The sequence below is a fragment of the Phycodurus eques genome, unplaced genomic scaffold, assembly GCF_024500275.1.
Source record: "Phycodurus eques isolate BA_2022a unplaced genomic scaffold, UOR_Pequ_1.1 contig_24, whole genome shotgun sequence".
NCBI lineage: Eukaryota > Metazoa > Chordata > Actinopteri > Syngnathiformes > Syngnathidae > Phycodurus > Phycodurus eques.
This window is the reverse complement of record NW_026904021.1, coordinates 534,873-545,310: the sequence shown is the minus strand read 5'-3', so window position 1 is coordinate 545,310 and position 10,438 is coordinate 534,873. Positions and strand designations below refer to the sequence as shown.

Sequence of the window (10,438 nt, the reverse complement as noted above, 5' to 3'; positions counted from 1 at the left end):
AAAACAAAGACAATACTAGAGAGCGCGTTACCGAGGCGGCCACACTGGTAGCCGCCATCTTGATGCGCGTGTGAATGTGAATATTTTTCCGAAGTACTTGAAATTATTGGACCAAAACAATGGGGAAATTTTTGAAAAGTCCTTTATGGATTTTTAAGGCACAAATATTGTGGTCTGGCCCGCTTGAGATCTAATTGGGGTGAATGTGGCCCGCAAACTAAAATTAGTTTGACAACCCTGTTCGAGATGAACCAATATCGTCCTTGAATCGAATCAGCAATCACGAAACAGATGGTTGAACAAAACAGGTTAAAGCGGGTTGTAGTCTGTTCAGATTCATTATCAGCATTATTGTCCTTAAAAAAGCATGGTATCGCAAAGTAGGTCAGATGTGTTCTTTTTGTGAATGATGAGATAATGTATAGATGAAGTTAATTTGAGACTAGCATCAGGTTTATGTGGGTTCCAGCACATAAAGGAATAAACGTGAATGAAAAAAGATCAGAATCAGAATCATCTTTATTTGCCAAGTAATGTCCTAAAACACACAAGGAATTTGCCTCCGGTAGTTGGAGGCGCTCAAGTACGACAACAGACACTTTGGAGTCTGGGGCGCCGAGACTTCAAGGAGTGTATGCGGTTTAAAGTGACAAGTAGTGCGATAATCTGGGAAAATGTTGGTTGTGCAAATGTTGCTGATACTCCTCGGAAGTGGTTCGGGTTCATAAACCGTGGCTTTGAGGTCCACACAATAATGTGCAATAATTACGTATCATTTAAAAATCCATACCTTCGTATCCTTAGCCTCGCGCTAATTAAAATCACTGATGTGATAAAATTGTGACGTATCACGTGATACTAATATATATATATATATATATATATATATATATATATATATATATATATATATATATATAGATAGATAGATACACACATATATCTATATAGACATATATATATCGATATATGTGTGAATAGACTTTTTTTTTTTTTTTACTGTCGGAAAAGGAGAAACGGGATGTTTAAAAAAGGTACGTGAAGATTCTGTCTCCGAATAAAGAGACGGTAAGTCATAAGAGAGAGAATGACTGCATTATAATTTAGGTCAACCACCGATAAGAAAACGATTCCACGAGAATCTAAAGTGAAAAAGCTTACAGCACCTGGTATTCCCAGGCGGTCTCCCATCTAAGTACTAACCAGGCCCGCCCCTGCTTAGCTTCTGAGATTGGGCATTCTCAGGATAGTATGGCCGTAAGCCACATGGTTAGGGCCTCCAACAACCGGAGAAAAATTGCTTGTATGTTTCTGACATACTCGGCAAATAAAGAGGATTCTGATTTTGATTCTGCTGATTCTGATTGAATTTACTCTATCTCATCTACTCCAACTAATACTGCCATTCACTCGACTGTAATGTATTCCTTGGAAGTTGTTCGGGTTCATAAACCGTGGCTTTGAGGTCCACACAATAATGTGCAATAATTACGTATCATTTAAAAATCCACACCTTCGTATCCTTAGCCTCGAGCCAATTAAAAGCACTCATGTGATAAAATTGTGACGTATCACGTGATACTCATATATATATATTAATATGTGTGTTTCGATTTTTTTTTTTTTTTTCCTGTCGGAAAAGGAGAAACAGGATGTTTAAAAAAGGTACGTGAAGATTCTGTCTCCTAATAAAGCGACGGTAAGTCATGAGAGAGAGAATGACTGCATGATAATTTAGGTCAACCACCGATAAGAAAACGATTCCACGAGAATCTCAAGTGAAAAAGCTTACAGCACCTGGTATTCCCAGGCGGTCTCCCATACAAGTACTAACCAGGCCTGCTTAGGTTCCGAGATCAGACGAGATCAGGCATTCTCAGGGTAGTATGGCCGTAAGCCACATGGTGATCTGAAAAGCAACATTTTATATTTAAAAAATATCATATTTCACTTCAAAATATCGAGCGGATCGCGTCATCTTTATTCTCCAAATGTTGGCTGGTCTATTTTGGATTTTTTTGTGTGGATGATGCGAACTCATTCTCAACACTACAAATGTGTGATCAGATCATAGATTTTGAAAAGTAAACACACTCGAGAATTTGAGAACTTGCACGCTGCCAAAACTCAGACAAGAGCATGCAAAATCCTCTTGGACCCTCCACATCCTGGTCACCAACTCTTCAGAAACATAATCATCTTTATTTGCCATGAATGTCCAAAAAACACACAAGGAATTTGTCTCTGGTAGTTGGAGCCGCTCGAGTACGACAACAGACAGTCAATTGACAGAGAACACTTTTGAGACATAAAGACATTGACAAAAAACAGTCACTGAGCAATTAAGGGTTGCTAGTTATCTGGTAATGCCAGTCCATTTTTTTTGACAATTGTGCAAAAAGATGCAGAGTCCTCTAGCATTTCGAGCAGTTTGAAAGACTAATATTGCAATAGTCCGGTACAATGACCATTGTGCAAAGGGCGCTGAGACTTCAAGCGAGTCGTGCGATAATCTGGGACAATGTTTATTGTTCAAATGTTGCAGATTCTCTTCAATCAGTGTGCAATTGGAGCAGATGCTACTGGCATGAGTGGCCAGTATTGGTCAACAACAGATATCCAAATAGTGCAGCGTGGCGAGACTACGACAGTGAGTGCACGAGTAATATACAATTGTCTTCTTCCAGCTCCTTCTCCCAGGTAAGTGCTATCGAACAATGCAAACGAAAACGAGCAGACATTCCAACACCTTCGTCCCGCTTGCCGTTAACTTCTTAAACAGTTCACTTACAATTGCATTGTAACATGCTGCCAATTTGTCTTGAGATTGTTGTCCCATCTCTGTCGGGCCAATTATACATTATTCGTGCATTTTCTGTAGTAGTCTCGCCACTCTGCACAATTTGCATATCTGTTGTTGATCAATACTGGCCACTCATGTGCTTGAGAAGTATCTGCACCATTTGCACAATGGACACTGTTCCAGATTTTCGCACTACCATTCACTTTATACTGCTTAAATTTCTCGAAGTCTCTGCACGTTTTGTACAATTGTCACTGTACCAGATTATTGCTCGATCAGTGTTGGATCTATCTTACCCAACATAAAAAAAATAGACACAAAAGGAATGAAGACGCTGGTTTCTTTTTCTCATGAGGAGGGCGTATGGGAGATTGTTCAGATTACAGCCTCTCATCACGCTCTAAACAATCTCTCCCGTCGCTCCTGTATTTATTTGAAATAGGGAGGTTTTACAAGACATAACATACTAAGCTACAAGACACAACACACTAAGGGGAGGGTTTCACGGTGAAGACATGAGACCAACACCCGGCCACGTCCTTGGTCAAGGTGCCCTTCTCTCTGATGATTCCTGCTGAGTCACCTTCTTGAAGGCGAGACATCTTCCTGCCTCAAAATCGTCCATAATACTTTCCCTCCTGTTTATCATGTAATTGCACAAATTCTTATATAATTTTACAGTCACTTCATTTCGATTTTTAACTGTAGAATCATTTTTATGAAGCAAATACATTTACACTCAGAGTAAACTTGTCATACATGAATGTTGACGTTTAAACATCGGAATCACCTGGATCAGGAAACAAATCAGGTAAAACAACATCATCATCATCATCGTCATCATTATCAATGTTAAAACAAGTAAAATTACTCGGTGCTACTAAAGTAGAAAACATTGGTTTGTGTTTTTCTGCTTTTGTTGCAGGATATATAGGATCCCATGATTTACACCTCTCAGTTGGTATCATTCAGGGTGGGACGTCCCATATACCACATCAACAAAACCAACAACATAGTAGCCAAAGATGTTACGTAACAACCTATCGAATCTCATAACCAATGCGGGTGTGCCTTTCTGCTGAGTTCTCACTAAAAGAGTTGGTGTCTTTTTTCTTCACTGACCAGCAAGCGTTTTCAGAATCTACACATCTGCTCCCGCTCCGTTATCAGACTTTTGCTCACCTTCCCTATTTGAGTACTCAGCTGAAATGACTCTTTTACAGTGTGTTAAATGAACCCACGTGTTTTTTTCTGCTATTTTTTAGGGCTGCAAAGTGTCGATGTATCTGAGCCACCATGTGTATGCGGTTTAAAATGACGAGTAGTGCGATAATCTGGGACAATGTTGGTTGTGCAAGTGTTACAGATACTCTTCAATCAGTGTGCAAATGGAGCAGATGCTACTCTGGCATGAGTGGCCAGTATATGCAAATAGTGCAGCATGGCGAGACAACTACAGTGAGTGCACGAGTAATGCATAATTGGCCCCACAGAAATGTGACAACGAACTCAAGTCAAAAAATTGCCATCTTGTTGTGATGGAATTATAGGTTAGCTGTTTAAGAAGTTGATTGCAAGAGAGAAGAAGCTGTTGGAATGTCTACCAGTTCTAGTTTGCATTGATCGGTTGCGCCTACCTGAGGGAAGGAGCTGGAAGAGCTGGTGACCGGGGTGCGGAGGATCCGAGAGGATTTTGCACGCCCTTGTCTTAGTTCTGGCAGCGTGCAAGTCCTCAAGGGTGGGTAGGGAGGTACCGACAATCCTTTCAGCAGTTTTGATTGTCCGTTGCAGTCGGAGTTTGTCCTTTTTTGTAGCAGCACCAAACCAGACTGTGATGGAAGAACACAGGACTGATTCGATGACCGCTGTGTAGAACTGTCTCAGCAGCTCCGGTGGCAGGCCGTGCTTTCTCAGAAGCCGCAGGAAGTACATCCTCTGCTGGGCCTTTTTGAGGACGGAGTTGATGTTGGTCACCCACTTCAGGTCCTGAGAGATTGTAATTCCCAGGAACTTGAAGGTCTCGACGGTTGACACGAGGCAGCTGGACAACGTGAGGGGCAGCAGTGGCGAAGGATGCCTCCTGAAGTCCACGATCATCTCTACAGTCTTAAGCGTGTTCAGCTCCAGGTTGTGTCGGCCGCACCACAGCTCCAGCCACTCCGCTTCCTGTCGATATGCAGACTGGTCACCGTCCTTGATGAGGCCGATGACAGTGGTGTCATCTGCAAACTTCAGGAGTTTGACAGTCGGGTTCGCTGAGGTGGAGTCGTTCGTGAAGAGAGAGAAGAGCAGCGGAGAGAGGACACAACCTTGGGGCACCCCAGTGCTGATGCTGCGTGTGGATGAGGTGGCCTCCCCCAGCCTGACCTGCTGTGTCCTGCCCGTCAGAAAGCTGTAAATCCACTGGCAGATGGCAGGTGAGACGCTGAGCTGGAGAAGCTTGGATGAAAGGAGTTCAGGGATGATGGTGTTGAACGCTGAGCTGAAGTCCAGGAACAGGATCCTCGCGTAGGTCCCTGCACTGTCAAGGTGTTCTAGGATGAAGTGCAATCCCATGTTGACTGCATCATCCGCAGACCTGTTCGCTTGGTAGGCAAACTACAGGGGGTCCAGCAGGGGACCTGTGACACTCTTGAGGTGGTCCAGCACAAGACGTTCAAAGGACTTCATGACCACAGATGTCAAAGCGAAAGGCCTGTAGTCATTCAGACCCGAGATTGCAGCTTTCTTGGGGACTGGAATGATGGTGGAGCGTTTGAAACAGGATGGAACTTTGCACCTTTCCAGAGATCTATTGAAGATCTGAGTGAATACTGGAGCGAGCTAGTCCGCGCAGACTTTGAGGCAGGATGGGGACACATGGTCCGGGCCTGCCGCTTTGTTAATCTTTTGTTGTTTGAAGATGCGACTCACATCCTGTTCATGGATGGCTAACGCAGAAGTCAGAGGTGTGATTGTGGTCGCGGGTGCGGCCGGGTGTGTGTGTGGTGTGAAACTGTCCTTTTCAAATCTGCAGTAGAAGGTATTCAAGTCGTTGGCTAGTGTGCTATTGTTCTCAGCTTGGGGGGATCGTCGCTTGTCATTAGTCAGCGATTGAAATGCATGCCAGACTCATTTAGAGTCGTTTGCGCTAAACTGATTTTCCAACTTTGCTGCATAGATCCTCTTTGCAATGTTAATTTCTTTCGTCAGCTGGTTTCTAGCTCGATTATACATGGCCCTGTCCCCGCTCTGATATGCGTCCTCCTTAGCTTGGCGAAGCTGCATAACTTTAGCAGTGAACCACGGCTTGTTGTTTTTGAATGTGCGAAATGATTTTGTTGGTACACAAACCTCTTCACAGAAACTGATATAGGATGTGACAGTGTCTGTATATTCATCCAGGCTCCCAGCTGAATTTTCAAAGACACTCCAGTTTGTGCAGTCAAAACAGCTTTGAAGTTCCATCTTTGCTTCATTGGTCCACTTTTTCACTGTTTTCACTGTAGGCTTCGCGCATTTAAGTTCTTGCCTGTACGTTGGGATTAAGTGAATTAAGCAGTGATCAGACGAGCCCAGGGCTGCACGAGGTATAGCACGGTATGCGTTTTTTTACCGTAGTGTAGCAGTGGTCTAAAGTATGATTTTCCCTGGTAGGACAGTCGATGTGCTGCTTGTATTTAGGGAGTTTGTGGTTGAGTTTAGGTTTGTTAAAGTCCCCGAGAATAATGAGGGGTGAGTCCGGGTGTTTTTTTTCAATTTCGTTGACTTGTTCGGCGAGCGTTAGCGGTGCGGCGTTTGTGTTAGGTTGAGGCGGTATATAGACTCCAGCCAGTTTGAACGATGCGAACTCACGTGGCGAGTAGAATGGTTTGCAGTTTAAAAATAGCGACTCCAAGTGGGGGCTGCAGTGTGTGCTGAGCTCCGTGACGTCCGTACACCATTTTTCGTTGATATAGAGGCAAATCCCGCCGCCCTTTGTTTTCCCCGATGATTCCATGTCGCAGTTCGCTCGATGAATGTGAAAGCCAGGAAGCATGACTGTGCCATCGGGTACAGCGTCGCAAAGCCAGGTATCCGTGAAGCACATGGCCGCGGAACGTCCGAAGTCTTCACTGGTCTTTAACAGAAGCTGAAGCTCATCCATTTTGTTGGGTAGGGAGCGTACATTCGCGAGGTGGATCGACGGGAACGCCAATCTGTGTCTTCTCTTGCGGAGTTTCACCTGAATGCCGGCCCGTTTCCCTCTGTGGCGCCGCTTACGTCTCCATGCGCTGAGAACCGCGTACGCCGCTCTGGTAGGCGCCATCTTGCTACTAGAGTGGCGAGATCATAGATTTTGAAAAGTTAACACACTAGAGAATTTGAGAACTTGCACACTGCCAAAACTCAGACAAGAGCATGCAAAATCCTCTTGGACCCTCCACATCCTGGTCACCACCTCTTCAGAAACAGAATCATCTTTATTTGCCATGTATGTCCAAAAAACACACAAGGAATTTGTCTCTGGTAGTTGGAGCCACTCTAGTACGACAACAGACAGTCAATTGACAAAGAACACTTTTGAGACATAAAGACATTGACAAAAAACAGTCACTGAGCAATTAAGGGTTGCTAGTTATCTGGTAGTTCGAAAGACTAATATTGCAATAGTCCGGTGCAATGACCATTGTGCAAAGGGCGCCGAGACTTCAAGCGAGTAGTGCGATAATCTGGGACAATGTTTATTGTGCAAATGTTGCAGATTCTCTTCAATCAGTGTGCAATTAGAGCAGATGCTACTGGCATGAGTGACCAGTATTGGTCAACAACAGATATGCAAATAGTGCAGCATGGCGAGACTACTACAGTGAGTACACGAGTAATATATAATTGTCTTCTTCCAGCTCCTTCCCCAGGTAAGTGCTATCGAACAATGCAAACTAAAACTAGCAGACATTCCAACACCTTCGTCCCGCTTGCCGTTAACTTCTTAAACAGTTCGCTTACAATTGCATAGTAACATGCTGCCAATTTGTCTTGAGATTGTTGTCCCATCTCTGTCGGGCCAATTATACATTATTCGTGCATTCACTGTAGTAGTCACGCCACTCTGCACAATTTGCATATCTGTTGTTGACCAATACTGGCCACTCATGTGATTGAGAAGCATCTGCACCATTTGCACAATGGACACTGTTCCAGATTATCGCACTACAATTCGCTTTATACTGCTTCAATTTCTCGAAGTCTCTGCACGTTTTGCACAATTGTCACTGTACCAGAATATTGCTCGATCAGTCATTTCAAATTGCTCTCAATTGCTAGAGGACTCTGCATCATTTGCACAATTGTCAAATAAAATAACACAAAATTTGCATCGACATGACCACATTACCGGTAACCTTTCATTGCTCAGTGACTCTCCGTACTTTGGTCTGATGTGATTATGTCTCCAAAGTATTTTCTGTCAAATGGCTGTCCGTTGTCACACGAGAGGGGCTCCAACTACCGGAGACAAATTCCTTGTATGTTTCTGACATACTCGGCAAATAAAGAGGATTCTGATTTTGATTCTGCTAATTCTGATTGAATTTACTCTATCTAATCTACTCTTACTAATACTGCCATTCCCTCGACTGTAATGTATTCCTCTGAAGTGGTTCGGGTTCATAAACCGTGGCTTTGAGGTCCACACAATAATGTGCAATAATTACATATCATTTAAAAATCCATACCTTCGTATCCTTAGCCTCGAGCCAATTAAAAGCACTGATGTGATAAAATTGTGACGTATCACGGGATACGAATATATATATATATATATATATATATATATATATATATATATATATATATATATATATATATATATATATATAGATAGATCTAGATATAGATATAGATTTATGTGTATTTTATTTTTTTTTACTGTCGGAAAAGGAGAAACGGGATGTTTAAAAAAGGTACGTGAAGATTCTGTCTCCCTATAAAGAGACGGTAAGTCATAAGAGAGAGAATGACTGCATTATAATTTAGGTCAACCACCGATAAGAAAACGATTCCACGAGAATCTAAAATGAAAAAGCTTACTGCACCTGTTATTCCCAGGCAGTCTCCCATCCAAGTACTAACCAGGCCCACCCCTGCTTAGCTTCCAAGATCAGGCATTCTCAGGGTAGTATGGCCATAAGCCACATGGTTACCTGAAAAGCAACATTTTATTTTAAAAAAATATCATATTTCGCTTAAAAATATCGAGCGGATCGCGTCATCTTTATTCTCCAATTGTTGGCTGGTCTATTTTGGATTTTTTTGTGTGGATGATGCGAACTCATTCTCAACACTACAAATGTGTGATCAGATCATAGATTTTGAAAAGTAAATACACGAGAGAATTTGAGAACTTGTACGCTGCCAAAACTCATGCAAAATCCTCTTGGACCCTCCACATCCTGGTCACCAACTCTTCAGAAACAGAATCATCTTTATTTTCCATGTATGTCCAACAAACACACAAGGAATTTGTCTCTGGTAGTTGGAGCCGCTCTCGTACGACAATAGACAGTCATTTGACAGAGAACACCTTTGAAACATAAAGACATTGACAAAAAACAGTCACTGAGCAATTAAGGGTTGCTAGTTATCTGGTAATGCCGGTAAAAAAAAATTTGACAATTGTGCAAAAAGATGCAGAGTCCTCTAGCATTTAGAGCAGTTCGAAAGTCTAATTTTGCAATAGTCCGGTGCAATGACCATTGTGCAAAGGGCGCGGAGACTTCAAGCGAGTTTAATGTTTATTGTGCAAATGTTGCAGATTCTCTTCAATCAGTGTGCAATTGGAGCAGATGCTACTGGCATGAGTGGCCAGTATTGGTCAACAACAGATATGCAAATAGTGCAGCGTGGCGAGACAACTCTAGTAAGTGCACGAGTAACATATAATTGTCTTCTTCCAGCTCCTTCCCCCAGGTAAGTGCTTGTTTAATATATTTGAGAAGTTATCATTTATTTGCTTAGCTTGCATTAGTATTATGGACGATTTTTGAAAGGAAGATGTCTCGCCTTCAAGAAGATGACTCAGCATCATCCGATGGAAGGGCGCCTTGAACAAGGACGTGATCGGATGTGGTCGGGGACGTGACAGATGTTGGTCCAATGTTTTATGTTGTCTCTTGCTGCTTGTAACGTTATGTCTTGTAAAACCCTCCTATTTTCAAATGTTTTGTGTTGTGTCTTGCTGCTTAGAACGTTATGTCTTGTAAAACCCTCCTATTTTCCAATAAATGCAGGAGCGAAGGGAGAGATTGTTTAGAGCATGTTGAGAGGCTGTAAACTGAACAATCTCCCATACGCCCTTCTCATGAGAAAGAGAAACCAGCGTCTTCATTCCTTTTGTGTCTATTTTTTATTTTGTTGGGTAAGATAAATCCAACATTAAATTGGTCCTTCGAGCCGGATGTCAATACACCCGAGGATTCCAGTTGTGGAGCCGACATCCAGTTAAGAGACCGCGGCCACGGCAATTGAGACCCTTTCCGGGACTGGTCTTCGTTCTTCTCAACTGGGATCTGAAGGTTGACGACAATCCACAGGATTGAAGATGACTTTGGTGAGTTAAATTTTAAAAAAGTTTTTAGGAAAAAGGATTAAAGAGAGACATTAATTGCACAATGA

General features: G+C 42.6%; 3 pseudogenes; all 3 read right to left on the bottom strand.

Moving 5' to 3' along the window:
* Positions 1-1,154: 1,154 nt before the first annotated feature.
* Positions 1,155-1,263, bottom strand: LOC133398158 (5S ribosomal RNA; annotated as a pseudogene).
* Positions 1,264-1,785: 522 nt separating this feature from the next.
* On the bottom strand, positions 1,786-1,898 carry LOC133398154 (5S ribosomal RNA; annotated as a pseudogene).
* A 6,949-nt stretch (positions 1,899-8,847) lies between these two features.
* On the bottom strand, positions 8,848-8,956 carry LOC133398160 (5S ribosomal RNA; annotated as a pseudogene).
* Positions 8,957-10,438: the final 1,482 nt, after the last annotated feature.